The following is a 19,487-nucleotide window of genomic DNA, read 5'->3' as shown; positions in this document are numbered from 1 at the left end:
AGCCCGGTAGCATTCACCAGAGGAGCAAAAAGCAAGCTCAATGTAAGCAACACAGCCGTTTGTAGCGTAAAAGATGCCCCTTACAAAAGTTAGAAGCAATGTTAGTAAAAGTAAGCATAAAGGTTTTTTACAGAATTTTTTAGCTACACAGTAAAAGACACCCAAAACCTTTATATACGCTGTGATATTCGCTGTTATAAGTTTCTGTTACTGCACCACAAAAGCCTTCGTTTCCGAACTGCTCAGAAACTGTACTCTCACTTTTGAAAAACTGAAATAGGAACATTTTTCTTTCTGCAGAACATTTGACATGTTTATGGTTTCTCAAAAAGGAAAAGACTTCATTTAAAAAAACAATTTTCCGGGGAGGTGACGTACCTTACTATGCATCATGGAGAGATTCTTTTACATGCAAACTGAATTCCTACTGGAGTTCAGATTTCGAGACGCTGGTAGTTCACCTGTCCGAACTTTAAATTCTTATAGGCGGACTGAATACGCATGATTCCCATTGGGCCATTTCTTCACAGATGTCGGAGGTCAGCGGAAAAAATTCTAATATCCTCCTAAGCGTGCTGTCAATTAGAAACAACCTGCATGCCGTAATATGGGACGCACCGGTTAATCATATTTAAACGTGGCGGTTTATCCTGCAGTTCTCTTTCCATCTCTGGAGGGAGACGTCGGCCCGGACCCATGTAATGGACACACCATTAAAAAAATGTCAACACACTGATGTTAAGGGAGAGAGACTCCGCCTTCCAGGAAAAGAGTAAATTACGCGCGGCCGAACAACAGGACGTGCACAGAAACATCTAAGCTGCACAACACACCAATAACACATATACGCAAGGACACATCGTGGACCATATAACTGGGAAATCTCATGGCACACATACTGGATACTGCCACAAAATTTGTTCCCCCATTGTCGGCTGCACCGCAATCACCAAATGACGCTGCCGTGGAATGGGGACATTATAGAAACGGGATTTCAACCCAGCGTGAGGCGTGGGCTTCATTCTTCAGTACCCAACATCTGAAAATTTCATCTCCAACAAAGGGGCCAAAATACTTAAACAGCGTGTCGTGGAGGCGAAAACTGAGATTTGGCACTCGTTTCTTACTCCTTAAAGCTCCTACACAGGTGCACAGTCTGCACACGATTATGTAATTTAATGAAAAACAGGCACATAACCCGCCTCTGGTTCACAGAAGAGGTCAAACACTGGAAGAACATGCCAAAGCTTTGACAGAAAACTTCCACCACGTGTGCAGTTGTGTGAACATCCTCCACAGAATTATCCTCGCTTGGGTTAAACTTGAGGAATTGGGAAATAAACACACCAAGAAGGTGTTTTAAAGAGCGCCCCATAAATTTCGCAGCCACTCGGCCTATTTATCAGGGGTAACCATATTTTACCAAAAGGTTAACATTTACAATGTAGCTTTTTTGTTTGTACTATATAATATCGCATCGGAAATATCGGTTTAAACGGTTGGATTGGCCTCCAGTGGGTATTAGGCTCTCTCCGAGTGACTTGTATGGTGGAAAGCCTGGAGGAATATTCCTCGTGCTGCGTTTTTTGTTTCTGTGCCAATCAGGTTGGCGCCGCCAAAGTGAATCTTCTTCCGAACATTCTGTTGTTCTGGGAATTTTCAGTTTTCGCAAGAGTAACTGGCTGGGCAGTAAGCACAAATAATCTTGCAAGTGATCCCTGCGATTTTTCTTGACGCACACTCATTTCGTGCGGCCATCAGCCATCCAAGCATTGACACCAGCCTGTAGGTGCCGAGAATGATTTCCTTCTGAGGAATCGGGGCTACTGTTTGTCTGGTCTCTCCAACAACGAGAGCCAAATTTCGGTGGGTCGTCGGAATGAGGTGTTGGGAAAGTGCTTGAGGCAGCAGAATAGTTGGTGACCTGCGGCTTCGAAAGAAGTGAAGTTGCTTGGTGGTTGCCGGAACACGTTAAGACAGCATTTCACGTACTGTATGAAGTTGCTCGTGTAGCCTTTTTTTCAGTTGCCTGTTGACGACCTCTTCTTTTTCTTTAGGTTGCCGTCCTTTGGGCAGACAATTGTTGCTGTAACACAGCTGCCACCACAGAAGATTTGTGAGTATTTCGAAAGTGAGAATCCAGTCGTGCTTAGTATCTGGTTGCAGGTCTTCTGTACACTGGAAAGTGTAGTTGATCTGGCCGTTTATTTTATCAAAACGTTTAGGATTAGGGGCGTGTCCTCCGCTTCTTATTGCACGGTGAAATAAATAAATTTTTAGACGCATTTACTTGCACCAAGGAATCCTGTCTGGTGTTATCCAGTTCTGCACATTCCACAAAATATTTATAAAACAAATATTTAGCTAAAACGTCCGTATGCAAAAACAATAAATACAACACTTAAAAAAACATCGCATGTTCTCTTCATGCGCTGAGGGTAAGCCTGCGCACTTGTAAGACTTCAGCTGCTGGTGTAGACAAAATTACACTACCTACATTAAACTTGTTTATTTTTACAAACAAATATAGCTTTCTCAGAGCCTTTCATGACTAGGGATGGTGGCATTGTAGTCGCTTCTCAAACGACGGGAAGAAGCCCGTCCTCTCAGGTTGTCATCAATCGCCCTTCGAAGATCCCTGGACAAGCTTTTCTAGAAGAGTATCGAGACGAATGTCGTAGACTTTCTGTAGTAAAATAGTACTGTCCAGAGGTTCAGGTTGGCTATAACGTATGCCAATATACGAATGGTCAATTAGTGATCTTAGACTCCGACGTTAGGGATGCCTTTGTTCGTAAAAAGTAGTGGGCGAGTATTTTTATACTTGCCCACTATAGGGTATAACACCACCGGACAGTACTATTTCGTCAGTGACCTGAAGTCAGCGGCTATCAGGTAACACGTTCAAATCGTGCTACTTACATGTCTTAAGGAACATTTTTGTCCAAAACGGGGCAGCGTTCTCAATTGCACACTTTCGGGAGAATGGCGAAACCTAATCTGGAGTTTAAACCTGCAACTGTTTCATAGTAAAATAAACTCACTCCTCAAAGTATGAGCACAAATCATTTTCTACTCATTGTATCTATACGATGTATAAAATCTTTTAAATCGCTCAATGTCACATTTTTTTGGCGGAGCGTTCAGCTTGGGGTCAAAAAACTAGCTGGTTGGACGGATGAAAATTGTTCTAAGCTAAACGTAGATAAACTCACTTGTCGTGTTTTCTTCATAAGACGCTGAAAGTGGCCAGATCGTCAGATACGACAAAGCGGTGTGTAGATTTCGGACAAAAAAGACCCAATGCTTTTATTCCATTTCTTGGTTAAAAAGTTGCAATTATTCCGCAGATAACCAGTTTCAATGAAACTGTCCAAAACGAATGAATATTCTCCAGGTACTGCAACGTTACCCATATGGTACTGACAAACTTCAGCTGCAGCTCTTTAACTAGCCTGGAGAACCTGCGATTAGACTCTTGTGTTAATATATGGGTCAGGAAGAGAAACTGCCCGAAAATGCTAGATGTAGTGCAGGATTTGGGGATTCCTTGCCTATAGTCCTATCCACACTAGCCCGCTGGAAAGAATGTACGAAGAGTGTTGAAATGATTGCAAAGATAGCAGCGTCTTTATTCTTCTTCCAGTGTGCTTGTAGTTTTAGGAGTTATCATATTTATTTGTTTCAACTGTAAATCTATCCCCGAGCTCTTTAAACATTGCCCATTTATTATTCCGCGTTTCGTATTGAGTGTAAATGAGGAAGGCATCGGACTTTCTGTCCCCATTGTGGACGCCTTCAAATCATGTGCTGATGATTTGGTAACCTCATGGTATGCTCACCAAGTATTATTTATTCAAAAAAAAATTAATTTTGAAAAACAGGGAAAAACGTGTAATGCAAATGAAAACTGCAAGTGTAACACTAGAATTGTCAGGGAAGAAACTGATGGCATTTCTTTTGTTTTAAATGTTCTTTGTGAACATGATATTTCCAAGTCCGTCATTTTCCAACATTCATTGCACGGCGTGGGATCATTATTTTCGCTGATCTATTCAGAAAGCCACTTCATAAATCTCTGTTTTTAGGTCTTTTTTATAACCGTGCGCTGCAAACCTGAATGTGACTTGCGGTGTGTTTCAGGTCCCTCTGGGATTACCAGAAATTAGGTGGTAGACTACCTAAAGGGTAAAGTACATACATCAGTACCGTACACCTATTTTACAACACACAACAGTCAACTTCATAAAACTTGGCAATACAGCCAAGCCAAGCCAAGCAGTTGTTGGCGTTCTCCCACTTGGGCTTCGGCCAAAAACAAGTTTTTCAAGGGAATTCAAGTAGTACAACGATCGAAAAGGCTCGCCAGAAACTCATGAAGCATCCTGGACCCTGGACAAAGCAAGATTATTCCTCAGAAGCCCCTGAAACCGTTGAAATCTGCCGGAAAAACAAGTAAGGCGGCGGTCAAGCCTAACCACCGAATTTTGATTGAATCCGGCTGAAACGTCACCCTCAGCGATCATTCCTTGCCACAAACTTCCATCGGAACTTACAATTAGGCTAAAAAACAAGAAACTGCGTCTGAATTGGCCAAGAATTTGCGAAGAAAGTGCAAAAACCTACCGTGGCCGTTTTGCGTGTGGGCACAGCCATCTTGGTATCAGTGTTGCCAGCGCAGACTTCGGAATCTGCTAAGTTCGATGAATCTTGGAATTTGGCTTGGCTGCTACGCAGCTTCCCTTGCTCCTGGCTCCAGTGACTAGTGGATTCGCGACACTGAAGTGAAGGTGTGGTTTGTGCCTTCAACGAGCAGCGCAACGCCTGGCTATGACAACTGGTCATCGCAGCTAGTTCACTTCGCAAGAGTGGTGCAGCGTGCGCCAGTCGGTTGGATCACTCCCGTGTTCCTCTCGGGTGCAGCGGGTTGACAGCGCCCTTTGGAAGAGCAGCCGCTCACGCATCCGGCCGGATCCAAGATTGTTGACTAAACGGCGTGGCTTCCAACACTGCTTTGATCATCGCCGCATCGCCCACCAATCAGCGTGGGAGGCTACCATCGGCTACCTTTGTAAGGGACGGCATCACGGGTGGCTGCTCAGTTTGGTAAGGTGCGAAAGCGGTCTCCAAGTTCACTAACCTACCTGTTTTGTGCAAGTAAGACTTTGGCGTTGTTGAAACAGTATCCCCTTGTCAAATTGCTGCGCACTGCTGCAAACGTTTACTTTGATACATGGCTGGCAACGCTAAGGAGATTATGAAGGCTCTCGAAGACTTCAAACGAGAAATGAGAACCCAGTTGCGGAGTGTGAAAGATAGTGTTAAGTTTTGTAGTGATACATGTGACGAAACAAAGCGATCGGTGCCGGCCTGAAGGCACTTCGACAGGAAATAGCTCATCTGCTCGAAGCTAATGAAGCCTTTCAAGACGAAAACAAGCGCTTAACGCGGAGAGTTGACGAGCTGGAGCAGTACACAAGGCTAAATAACTTGGAAATAAAGGGCATCAGCTCAGACGAGGATCCTGTTGACGTTGTCAAAAAAATCGGCGACGTTCTCAAAGTACCCGTTTCTAGCCATGACATTGACACGTGTAACCGAATCCCAACGCGGAAGCCAGGCGAGACCAATATCGTGGTTCGCTTCGTCCGGAGGGATAAGCGCCACGCGCTTCTTGCTAAGGCTAGGAAGCAGAAGCTCACAACTAAGCAGCTCGGCTTGTCTCAGGCCAACGCAGTGTACGTCAACGAGCATCTTACTCAGGCCAACAAACAGCTGCTTGGTGCCGCTATTGCCCGCAAAAAGGAAGTGGCATGGAAATTTGTCTGGACGAACGGAGGAAAGGTTTTTGCGCGGAAAGACGAACAAATGGACGCTGTGAGGATACAGGACTTGCCTGATCTGACCAAGATGACGAAATAAGAATGAGACGTTTGCAGCATGCTCGTCACCCCTGAATTGTCACCATGCATTTTCCACCGGCCTGTATTAGATACAAAACCGATCACTTTAATTCTAGCTTTAGCAGTGTCAACAAAAAATTGTTTTCAGCCTTCCATGTTAACATTCGTAGCATGAAAAACAAGCAAGACGAGGTTAATTTATTAATTGGGTCACTGTCGGTTGAGTTCGACGATGCTTTTCTCAGAAACTTGGTTTGGCACTGACAGCGATGTGTGCTCCTTCGATAACTATGTTTACAATGGTTTATCCAGGCCCCATGGAAGAGGGGGTGGGCTTGATGTATATGTTAAAAAATGTCACTCACATTCTGTGATTGGCGATGTTACAATCACAAATTCCAATGTTGAATGTTTAGCTATATCTCTCAAGAATATAATCGTTGTTGCTATGTACAGACCCCCTAAGGGTAACAAATCACAATTCTTCGATTTTTTGGAAAGCCTCTTCCTTTTCCTCGACTCCACTAAGCTACCCTTCATTTTAATGGGTGACCTAAACATTGACCTATTATCGGACGCCGCTCATGCAAGGGAATTGCAGAGTCTCCTTTCCTCGTATGCATGTATTAATTATATCAGTTTACCGACTAGAATAACTTGCAACACGGCCACATTATTAGACGTTTGTATCTCCAATGTACAGCTTCCGCACACTGAGTCTGGCGTAATATCTTCCGATATTAGTGACCATTTGCCGATATTTTGCTTCATACCTCTCAAAATAAATGCCATAACAAACACTGTTACCCACATGATTAGAGATTTCAATGATCCTGCGCTCAACGACTTTCACAAACGAATCGAAGATACTAATTGGGAGCCCGTATACAAGATCACGGAAGTCAATGCAGCATATTCTGCTTTCATAGATATGTTTATAACCCAATATAACACCGCCTTCCCACAAATAGAAAGAAAAATTCTTCCTAAGAAGTTTAAGAAGCCTTGGATGAACCAATCACTTTACTCAAGGATCAGGAAGAAAAATAGCATGTATCACAATTTTCTCAGCAGCAGCAATCTCACTCTACTTGCTGAGTATAAAAAATATCGAAATAAACTCAACAAAGATCTAAAAACGCGAAATCTAACTACTATGTAAGAAATTTCTCCCGCATTAAAAATGATAGTCGTAAATTTTGCGAGAGGTCAACAACTTGACCAATAAAACCAAATCTATGCAACTTGATGAAATAATCACAAAAAATGGTAAATTAACTGGTCATGAGCTATCAAATGCCCTGAATGACTACTTTACACTGAGCCTCACCACTCCCTTACTCAATTCTATAGTACTCGCGCCCACAACTCCTCAAGAAGTAGCTACATTGATCCTTTCTTTAAAAAATGACGTATCTGCAGGGTACTATGATATAAAGGTGATCCCGTTAAAGCACGTTTGCGCCGTTATATGCGATTTCTTGTCACACATTGCAAATCTAATGCTGTCAACTGGTGTTTTTCCTGAAGATCTCAAATTGGCCCGAGTCGTTTCAGTACATAAAGGAGGCAATATAAATGAACTGTCGAATTACCGACCAATTTCTGTTCTGCCTGTGTTGTCAAAAATTTTTGAAGGTATTATCAATTCTAGGATAGCCGATTTCCTGCATAAATATAATGTGATGGTTGATTCACAATACGGGTTCACGAAAAATAAGACCACAGAGCAAGCACTGTTAGTTGTTAAAGACAAAATAATAGATAATATTGAAAACAAAAAATGTACCCTTGGCCTATTTTTAGATTTTCGCAAGGCATTTGATTGCGTACACCATGAGACCCTTCTTAAGAAACTTTGTAACTATGGGGTTAGAGGTATTTCGTTGAACCTATTGCGGAGTTATCTGAGCAATAGGTCCCAATATGTTCGAACAAATAACATATCCTCTGATATACAGGTGGTTAAGCATGGTGTCCCACAGGGATCAGTACTAGGGCCGTTATTATTCATTACATATATCAATGACCTAGTCGGCATACATAACTCTCCCGATCCGGTGATGTACGCTGATGACACTAATCTTTTCTTCTCTTCCTGTTCATTACCGGGCACCTAAGGAGGTAGACGAGACGGCGCAGCGTCCATTGCTTCAAGCACTTCCCTTTGAGTACCTGATGGGTCGGGCTCTTTGGGGCATGCACCAAGACGATTGGTGCATCGGACGGCCGCACGTGATGGGGGCGTGGATTCCGGCATGTCAGACGTAGCAGAGGTAGCCGGCCCTCCAGAATCCATGGTCACCTCACAATCAAGTATATTGGAGGTGGGTGCTGAAACTGGAGGCGGGGCATGGCTTTCGGGTGTGCTGGCGATTGCCCCAACCGCGGGAGCCGCGGACGTGTGGCAGCTTGGGCTACCAAAGTCAGCTCAGGAGGGGGAATGGCAGCCAGACCCTGTGCGGGCATTGCAGGTGTGATCGGAAGCCGCTCAGTAGGAGGTAGAGACAGCGGCGCAGTAGCAAGGCTACACTGCTTCGGTGTACTAACCAGATGACGCCCCAAACCCCGGCGGGTGCCATCTGCATAGGAGGCTGCCGAAAACAACCTGTGTTTCCGGCGCGCTTCAACGAAGCTGATGTTCTCAGTAACCTTAATTTGTAATATTTTCCTTTCTTTTTTGAAACTCGGACACGATCGAGCGCATGCAGCCTGTGCACCGCTGCAGTTAGTTCACTTGGCTGTGGTGCTCTTCCAACTATCAGAAGAGTGGTCAGTGTCGGCACACTTCGCGCATGTCAATTTGCCCCGGCATGCTTGAGTGCCGTGGCCGTACTTTTGGCACTTGAAGTCAGGAATGTACGGCCGCACCTGGCACCTGATGAAAGCGGCTTTCACCGTCTCAGGCAGGGTGTTACTTTCAAAAGTTAGGGTGATGTGTTTGGTTGGTATTTCCTTTCCGTCTCTTCCTATGGTTATTCTTTGTACCGCGACTACACCTTGGTCTTTCAGAACCTCAAGAAGGTCAGCTTCCGTCTCATTTACCAGCTCATTCTCAGATATAACACCTTGAATGGCGTTCAGCGTGTGGTGTCGTTTTACAGTTGCTGCCAGGTAAGCGATTTTATCCTGCTTGAGGAGATTCTCGCCCTGATTCTTTCTCATAACCTCAACGAGGAGGTCACCAGATAAGAGTGTCTTGGAGTTGTGTAATATGTGCCTAGAATGTTGTCTATGATTTTCGCAACGAGAAACACTGACTTTTTGTTCATTGGCTTAGTCTCATCGGTTGAGTGCACTACAAGAAATTTTGAGAAAGTAGTGGTTGATCTGGGTTGTTGCAGTATTCGTTGCGGCCCCTTTTTGATGGCCGATCAGTTCTTTTTGGGCGGAAGGAAAACGAAGCCATAAGAAACCGAAAATATTCGGCAGCAAGTTCAGTCGCCCACCACCGAGCCGAACAAGGAAACGAGTCTTTGTAACGCACGCTAACTGTACGGTGCCGCTATATCCCCATGCTCAGGATCTAGGTTGAAGCTCTTGCACAGGATTCATTCTCGCTGCCTGGAGAAAAACGGAGAAAAAAAGAAGAGAGAAGATGACAGCCAGTGTTAGGAAAGAGAATATAAAAGCAAAAAAATGGAGAAGATGACAGGAAAAGGCGACTGGCTGATTCCCCCAGGTTGGGTCAGACTGGGGGCACCATCTACGTGAAGCGGGGGCCGAAGTGGTGTGTTGCCTCTGCCAGGAGACCATGAAGGTCCAAAACAACCCTGGCTTTGGCTCAACCACCAGGATGCCCTTTTCCCCAGACACGGCAAAGCCACGCACAGCGGAGCGTGTTGGTGGGTCCAACCCACATGGGCTCGGGGTCCCCGTAGTCACCAGTACCATCACCTTGAATAGGCAAGGTGCCCCTGCGGGGAAGAAGCAATATTGGGGTACCAAACAGGGGATAAGACTCACATTACTGCAATAAATCGGCAAATGAAAAATTAAACAACAATCTAAACAAGAGCAATAAGTGAGCACCGTGACAAAGTATACGTCAGGATGCTTGCGGTAGAGCATAGTATTTTCAGTCGTTATACATTCCAAGAAACATGACATGAAATTATAACTTAGTAAAAATAAAAATGTCATTGTGTGCTGAAAAATGACCTCACCAGAACAGTGCGAAAATACCTTTGCGAGGCACGGTAGGATGTCTCTGCATCTTATATACAGGTATTTTAGAGTAGTGCATGCCGAATTTGGTCCGTTCCGCACGTTGTACGAGAAAATGGTATGTGCCATCGTGGTCTGTATTGTAGGGGGTATATATTGTTATGTAAATTCAGATGAGCATGCTCTAGACACATATACAGCCTTCCCTTGATCGCACTTTTGAAGGTACAGAAAAGCCTGAATATGTAAATATTTTGCACTTTTTTTATCGCATGTTTTTCAAAGAGTGGTTGTGTGCGCTTTAGGTATAGAAGATAATATATATTACGAATAGCTTTTTTCAGAAGTTAATAAATTGTGTGAAGGTTAGAGGAAGTGGTTTTAGCCTACACTAGTGAGCTGTAGCAGAGTTGCGAGTAAAAAGTGCGTTGTCCACGAGGTTTTTAATTCTACGTCTCGGTTTAATTCTACGGTTTATTGTGCCGATTATTTTGCTGAGCCTTATTGATAAATTCCTAACATGATCATTCCACGACATGTGCTGGGTAAAAGTAACGCCCAGTGTTTTTATGAATTTTTTTAGTGCAATACTGAATAGGCCTAGAGTAAGAGTCTCTCGATAGGATACCTCGGTATTTTGGGTCCTATACAATACGCATTTCGTTTTTGCTTCATTCAGTCTTAAGGTATTTTTTCTCCACCATTCCTGCAGCTGTTGGAAAAAAGTTACCGGCCATTCGTGTTATTGCTTTTATATCCTTGCCACTAGTGAACAGTAGGCAGTCACCTGCGTAAGCAAATGTGCCAACCTTATCTAACAAGACAATATGAATAATACAAAAAAGAAAAAAAATACCGGTTCAAGAATACTGCCTTGAGGGAAACCCGATTCAGTAGTTCTCAACGCTGATTTGCATTATTTTTATTTCTAGAAATGGTAACGATATGAGAGATAAGATTGAATTAGGTTCTGAGGTAATCCACGAATACCAATGTTTTCTAATTTCGCAAGTTGAGTAAGTGATCCACACGATCTAATTCGTTAAGGTACACAACTAGGGTCAGAAGGTAATGTTGAAAATTTTCCCATATAATTTTCTTTTGGGCCGGTGGTGCGCTTTGTTGGGAGACACCTTTTCTAAAGTCGAATTGAGAATCGTTTATGGGTTTATGCTTAACAAAAAAACTGCAAATGTGAACAGTAATGATCTTTCCTAGACATTTAGAGAAATCTGGCAAATTTGAGACTGGACAACAGTTTCTGAACATATTTTTGTCTCCATTTTTGTGGTAATTGCGACCTTCGAAGTCTTAATTTTGTTAGGAAGGACCCCTGTTAAAAATGGCACGTTAAAACTGTGCGTTAGTGGGGGGGCGCGGATGTTTAACACATGCATAATTGGTCTAATTTCCAAGTTAGCATCATCGCTACAATGGCTGTTTTTATAGTTTTGGAACAACGTTATTGTTTCATAAAGGTAGGTTGGGCTGAAAAATAAGCTTTCGCCTTAACTTGGAATGTCGGCCGCAGCTTCGGGAGTATGGGCGCCTTTTACTATTATGATGAAAAAGTCAACAAAACTATCTGCAAGTTATTTACCGCCTATCTCTTCGTTGTCAATAACAAGGCTATTATTCTGATCCTTCCCTTTGTTGTTGATGATGATGATGGCTTGGTGGCTGCCCCTTTATATCAGGGGGACACTCCTGTGGGCATATAATCCCCCGGCGCCCTAGCCTCAAGAGTTTTGTTCGTCGCCTCCTTTCCTCATGCTAACAGGCGCACGGGCGCGTCTTCGCCATTCCTCCAGTCGGCGCCTCGCAGTGCCGACCGGATTCGGCACCACGTCACCAGTCACGAGCTCCGGTGGCGCTGCACTCGCATCCGTGGTGTCGCCCGTGCCCAGTGTGTCCCCTGGCGGGGGATGCGCAACGAAGCCAAGCGCCTCCGCCATGGTGGTATAACTAGGGTGGTGGGCAGTCAATTGTTCGCACCACAACACAATGTGTTCTGCAGTCTCCTCTTCCTCACCACACACCGCACACATCACCTCCTCCGCATCGTCCCATTTCCACCTCCACATCCGCGTCCTTAGCACCCCAGCCCGCACTTCGAACAGCATCGCACTTCCTGGCAAGTTGTCGTTAAAGTGCTCTTGGGAAATGCTGTGTTTGTGTGACGCGTACAGACGGAGAGATGGTTTTGCCACGGCCCTGTCCGCCCATCTTTTCGTTTCCGCAGCTACCACTCGCTCCCGCAGCTGTTTCCCGCTCAGGCTGGTCTCCTTGATGCTATTTAGGACCGGTAGCGGCACCTCGTTCTTCTGGGCCTGCTAACAGCATACACCGGTGAACCCGGTGTACCCAGAGCGTGTTGCTCAGCGAGCATGCTCGGATCTCGAAACCGAGCTTGGCCACGGCCTCTCGTGCCTCAAAGGAGGAGCAGCCTACATCCCCTTGGACTGCCTCATTTGGTGTCGACCGGTGGGCACCCAGGGCCAGTCGTCCCACCTCCCTTTGTCGTCTCTCCAAGTACTCCCGGGTGGCTGATGACAGGCAAAGCACTGCGTTAGCAAACGTGAGCACCGGGACGTGCACCATCTTCTATAGGCTCCTGACCACCTCCGCCCTGTTGAAGGACCAGAGGATTCGGGCCCTCAGGATGTTCTGGCTGCGCAGTGCCTTTCCGCGAAGCCCCCGATCATGTGCAGCCAAGTAGTCCGGATCGGTGGTCAAGTCCACACCCAGGTACCGGTACGTCGCTGCAAAAGGGACAGGCTTCCCCTGCACTGTGAGTGCTTCACCATCTGGTAGTGTGCTCGTGTCCCCCGAGCGAAGTATGGCTCACTTCGGCGCACTGAACCTCAGCCCCAACAGTTCTGCGTGTTTGGTGCAAATGTCCAGGAGTCGCTGCAGGTCTGAACGAGAGTCCGCTGTCAGGACAATATCATCAGCGTACCTGAGGCCCGGTAGGCGCTGATGGATCGTCCTCCCCTCTTCCATATAGGTCCAGTCAAAGCCTATTGCACTTCCCTACAGCTCTTCCTCCAGATCGCCCAGGAACAGCATGAATAGCAGAGTGGAGAAAGGGCAGCCCTGGCGGAGGCCCCGTTCGAAAGGCACCGACTGAGAGCACACGCCCTGCCATTCCACTACCACGTCTGTGTCCGCATAGAGGCTCTGCAGCAATCCCACCACCTCCACTGGCAGGCCGTTGTCCTGTAGTTTCTATCACAGTAAGGTGTGGTCAACTCTGTCGTATGCCTTCTCCACGTCCAGGAAGGCAGCCCACAGTTCCCGCTCTTGCAGGCGGGCAACCTCTATGCACTGGGTCAGGACTTAGAGGTTGTCATCCAGCCGTCTGCCCCTGCGAAAGCCGTTCTGGAGCTCTCCCAGGGCTCCCTCTCGTTCTGCCCATGCCTGCAGCCGTCTCCGAAGGATCTGGGTGAAGACCCGGTACAATACAGCTGTGACAATGATTGGCCTGTAGGCCTTCCAGCTGCTGCGATCTCGAGTCCCCTTCGTAATAAACATCATTCGGCTGCAGTTCCACTTTTTGGGCACCTGCCCCGTCAACAGGATCATGCCGAACATTTGCCGCAATGCCTCACACTGCCTTGGGCCCAGACACGTCAGCAGTGTCGCTGGGAAACCGTCCAGACCTGTCGCTGTTCGGGTCGGGATGTGAGTTAGAGCCCGCTTCAACTCTGTTTCACCTACCGACCCAAGCCACTCTTCTAGGTCTGCCGCAGGCCCTCCATCCTGCTCTTGCCCACCTGTGCTGGTCTCTGCGCAGTCCTGCGTAGTGCCTCTATGCTCAATCGCTTCTGAGGCGCCACTCGGCTGTTCTTTCCTGAAGAGAGCCGCAACGACAGACACCATGAGCTCCCTGCTTTCCCTCTCTGACAGAAGCTGTTCAGTCTCTGGGTGTCGCAGCTGCTGTTTGGACTCTGCATGCTTGTGCGAGCGTTGGACAGGTTGCCAGAACTTTCGGGGTGCCTCCCGCCCACTTTTTTTCAACTCCTCAATGAATTTCTTGTTTACTTGTCGGATGCTGTTCTGTACGGTGCAGGCCGCCACGTACTTCTTTTCTCTGTAGGTGTCCCACAGCTGTTTGCGAACTGGCTCAGGTTGCTGAGTCCGTACCGCCGTCCGATGTTGTCGACATGCTGCCTTCCTCTCCTGTAGCGCAGTTTGGACAGCTGCGTTCTACCATCTCTTTGGCCCATGCTTGGTACGCTGGCTTCGGCCTTGCTTCATCCTTTTCGCAGCCTGCACCTGCTTGACCAACTTCGAGTACTCAACCTCAGGTTTTTCCTCCAGCACTTGTGCAATTAGTTGCACCTCCTGCTTAGTCAAGTGTGTTGTAACATTAGCACTGCTCCTTCTCTCACACCTTCCCCCAAACTTAAGCAGCAGCCGGTGGTGGTCACTGCCCAGGCTTTGGGTTCCCGCTTCATCAATCTCCATCCTTGTAAGCTTCTCGTAAAGGTCTGGTGACATTATGGCATAGTCAGTTGCTGATGAGCGGTTCCCAGACGACCAGGTCACTCGGTCCTCACACTGTGCTGAAGATTAGCGAGAACTAGACGGTGCCTGTCCATGGTGTCCAGCAGCTCCTGGCCATTTCTGTCCGTCACATCACCAAGGTATTCTAGGTGGCCATTGAAGTCGCCCAGTATCAGCATCTGGTGTTCAGTCTGAAGGTATTTTATGTCCTCTCTTAAGCACTGCCACAGCTTCTCATTTTGCTGCCTGTCGGCTTGACCGCACCACATGTACACCACACCTACTGCCGTCCTTTGTCCCATCAAGTCACCTGCCAGCCACACATGTTCCCGGCACTCTGGACGCACTCTGGACCACCCGAGATCCTGCCGGAACAGTACTCCCACACCTCCTCCTCTCCGCTCACCGGCTCCCCTGTTGAACCCCTCCCAACAGAACTGTGCATGTCCAGGTGGCACTTCAGACTCCCGGAGGTGTGACTCAGCCACACCATACATGAGCAAGTGTTCGTCCTCCAGGGCCTTGAAGATCTCTTGCCACTTGCTTTGTGTTCGGCCACCCTGGATATTGAGGTATGCAATGCCCGATACTGCCTGGACTCCTGCGTGTCGTCTCCTCTTGCGTCGTCGCCTCCTACAGTCTGGCGCCTTCTTTGCATGCTGACGATGGGGGGTGTCCTTGGGCCCGGGTGTACCCCCAGTCTCCCTTACCGCCGCTGGGAGCCCATGCTCTCTGCCACTCAGACGCGCCTGCTCAGCTGCAGGAGCATGTTGCCCATCGCAGCCATCAACGTTTGTTGGGTTTGTGGGTTGCCTTTCCAACGTGCTGGGGGGATCTTTGGGCACTGTGCTGCCGCATCGCAACCCCTAAAAAAGCACACACGCGCTTGCCCAGCCTTGTGCCCAACCCCTGGGCTGTCTCCCAGGAGTAGCCGTCGTCACTCATGTCCCTCTCCGTGATGTGACCGGCTGTCCGGACAAATTCAACCTGTGGTCCCAGCACACGACTCCAATCCTCGGCCAGCTCATTCCAGGGGTGCCTTTTGTCCTTGGTTTCTTCGGCATTCCCCTCCATGACTGGAATGGCATAGATCAAGTAGTGGTTCTGAGGGAACTGTTGGACCCATTGGCCAACCTTTTCCCTCAGCCACTGCACCTCTACCTGGGGGTACCAGTCATCTACGAGATCAAACTGGCCTGCATGGAGAACAACCAAGTGCTGACAGTTGGTGTGCTTTCGCAGCTCTTCATCAACTTTCTCCGCCGCCTCCCGCAGCGTTGCACGCTGTTGGGGTTAACAATGTTGTTTACTTTTTCCCTATAACTTCAGAATTCCGTGAGCAAGTGAAATAAAAAATGTCGTTGTAGTGTTCTATTTTAGCTTGTTTTAAAGATTTATTTAGCTTGTTTCGGAACGCCTTAAACTTTTTCAATTTCGTCGGGCCACGTGATTGAATGAAAGATCAATAACGTCTTACTTTAGCATTTATTAATCGGATGTGATCCCGCGTTACCCACGACTTCCGCTACTTCATGTTTTGGCGGGTTTTTAGGGGGAAAGAAGAGAAATAGTGGGTTCTAAATTTTCTGAGGAATATTTATGTGCCTCACTTGCATTACTTAGTATCGTTACGGCCTGCCGGTGGAACTGTAATAACGTATCACGGAATTTTTGAAGAGAAGTGTAAAGTTCATCGAATGTCTGTCTGTCTGTCGATTATATTTTGCGGTAAACGTTTCTCGTTTGTTTTTTTTTTTCGAGAGATTTGTCGCGCGTATTGTGCCTGACATGGTTTTATCTGAAGGTGCATTTGTGATAAACACATGAAGCACAGATGACGTCATGCAAGAAACACGCGTAGGCGTATCTATGGCAGAGAAAATTATTGCTCTGCAAAACGACAAGAAATTCAAAAGAGGTGGTGGTATCTTTCATCACTTAAATGTTGAGGTCCCGCAAATGGTTAACGCTTACTAATTTTCTGCAGCAAAAAAGAGCAGACTGTCAACGTAGCTAAAAATGCTTAGGAGCTTCCGTTTAGAGGTCTGTATAGGACTGTAAAAATTGTTTTTTGTTCTTGATTGATAGCCCTTAGAAGTCGCTGGTCATTGTAGTGTGATCGTTAGGAATTTCAAAGCCTGAGCCTGCGCTTCATATGGCCACCTCTCCACCCGTCGTGCCTGAGCTATTCAAGTGGCCATGGCTGTAGCCCGGAAGTACAAGGTGATCAGAATCTTCTGCGTACCACGTCTCCGTGATAAATATTATATCATATTTAAGGCCGCAAGATTTTAATAACAAAAACACTTCGTCTCGCTTAAGCGAGATTAACCTGCCATTCAAGGGAAACAACATCAGCCACTTTCCAGCATGATTTGCTGATACTCTATGTGCAAATCTTTCGGGAGAACGCAAACCGCAATATCTCCACACGACAAGAGTACCACACTGGGTGAATATATGCGGTCTCACTTCGAATTAGACTGATTATTTGTCGAGGTTACATTCATGTTGAATTGAAACCGCATTGGAAGAGTCAGTTCGGCTGGCTAAAATGCGTCCGTTTTTTTATACATAGCGCCAGTTGTGCTCGCGCTTTCGGGCCACGGCCATTCCCAAAAGCCTTTTAAGGTAAGTGTAAAGATGCTCATTACCAAAACTAGGCATGTCTTCCGACTGAGACGTCGATTCTGCCAACCGCACTCCGAGATCTTCGTTCGTAAGTTTTATCTTAGCGCTTTTCTCGAGACCTTTGTCCCGCTTTTCACACCTCTGGAACTATTCGATAATGTTTGCCTCTTTTTTCTTTTTAGTTGGGGCCCTGTGTCATACATCCACGTTGCTAGGTAATATCGGCTCAACAAGGGCCTTTCAAATTGCTTCGAGAATCTCGGGGATGATTTTGTTCTGTTCACGATTCACATTTTAACCTCAAAATTTTTATTCTGAGTGTATTGTTCAGACCTAACGACGTTGGCCGGACATTTGTTGAGGTCCCTGTTCAGCAGGTAGACGCGTTGTCGCAGCTCTTCGTTCTACTTTTTTAAACATTTATTTTCCTTTACGTATCTTCCAACCGTACGTTTGCCTAGTCAAGGCACATATTGATATGGTTCAGACCAACAGTCATTTCATCCATTTCCGTTCGAAGACCTTGATCTTCCGTGCAAAGCGTCCGCTACAATGCATCTCCAAACGACTTAAATTCCGTTCGGAGCTCCTCTTTAAATTCTAAAAACAGTTTCTGGAAGTCTCTCGTCATCACCCTCGCGATAAATTCCAGCACAGAGATATTACATGCACAATGCCAGCAGCAGTAGCAGCGACAGAAAAATATCAACTGGCCGGGAGAAAACTGCGCTGGCCTGCAACGGGCCGTAGGAAAATTACGCAGTGCTTGCACGTTGCCACTGCTTTAAGTACCCTGAACTGGTCCCTTGCTGTATTTCATAGGATGCACAGTGGTCACAAGGTCTGCTTGCTGCGTGTGTGTGCCTTTGGGCTTGTGACGCTCGCGGCGCCACGAAGGACCAGGGGGAAGTTGCCGCTCATGCGTCGGATTTCTGCCAGCGGCATCCAGTTGAAGCCAGGTCTATCACGGGCCGAAGCAATATTACGCAGTGCTCGCGCACTGTTCTGCAATAGGGCTGAGCTTTCGATAAACCCAAATCGCCAATTAGGAAAACAGCTGATCAGATGAAAATGACTTCCTAAGGAGCAATTGCTTTCGCTGCTGATCGAATCTGGCAAATTATAATGACGACCTAATGCTTGTTTTGTTCAATACACGGCCCTTGCTTCTTGCAGAAGCAATGATCGTAACTCTTTCACGGATGTTCCTCGCCAACCAATATTCCTACCTGTCTATACCTGTGTGCCACGATGTTTTTCCGCTAATTTTGGAAATAATATTCTAACCACTGCCAAGACTGGTTTGTGTAGTAGTTATTTTGTTCCTCTTCGACGCCTGCAGTCCCATTTTGTGAGGATATGACAAACGTTGTGTGATAAAAGGTTTAAAAATCCAAAAATGCTTAGCTTGTCGCTGTCTCAATCTCAATATGCCACTAGACCCGCCCCATTCGCTAATCTACAGATTGTCTTTGTGCGCAGATTCTAAATTTAATGTAAACTTATGATTGTATAAGCGTATATCCGAGCACAACGATACGCGTTGATAACATTGTTACTTTACTGATTTCATTACATATACTTTGGGGCTACAAGCTTCCCCTCAGCATGTTAGGCCTAATTTTGGGTTAGAGCTGCTAGCGAGCAAATAAGGGTGACTGCCAGAGGCTGCTGTTTCTGTTTGGGTAACATACATAACAGGAAATCCCGTGTAGCAGTACTACATTCTATATCATATTCGAATACACAGTGAAATTCAGTAAAATAGCGAAGCTTTTGTTTAATTCTGTGCAGGATAACTGTGTAAGTAAATTACAGATTTCTTTTTTTTTTCAGAAGCTTGTTTTATTTGTACCTAATACTGGATGAGGATGCTTCAGAATACGTCGCAATTTTATCCAAAATGGAGGATGGCATAAAACACGGCGAAAGTCTGCGATTGCAATCACTAGGTAACAAAATAAACACAAATTGTATGGTTAGGTTGCTACCGCCGAGGCTAATCATTTCAGTCTTCGCTGCAGAAAATGTCAAAGAGGAACTCTAGCTACATAAATTGGATTTGCTTTAGAGGATCTTGCTATCGTCGTCTCCATTTGCTATCTCGCAAGATAAAAATATCAGTTTTAACACACGTAACATCAGTTTTAACATAACAAAAAGCGTAGAGTTTTTGTTATGTCACTAAAGTGTGATTTTGTATCTACAGAAAATACTAGTGGCGAATTTGTCGATACCGTTTATTGCCCTTCTATTTTAGTAAAAGGCGAAAATATA

This window comes from Haemaphysalis longicornis, unplaced genomic scaffold (genome assembly GCF_048455015.1).
Source record: "Haemaphysalis longicornis isolate Haplotype H1 unplaced genomic scaffold, Haemaphysalis longicornis Haplotype H1 scaffold_11, whole genome shotgun sequence".
In the NCBI taxonomy this organism is placed as follows: domain Eukaryota; kingdom Metazoa; phylum Arthropoda; class Arachnida; order Ixodida; family Ixodidae; genus Haemaphysalis; species Haemaphysalis longicornis.
This window is presented reverse-complemented; position numbering follows the sequence as displayed.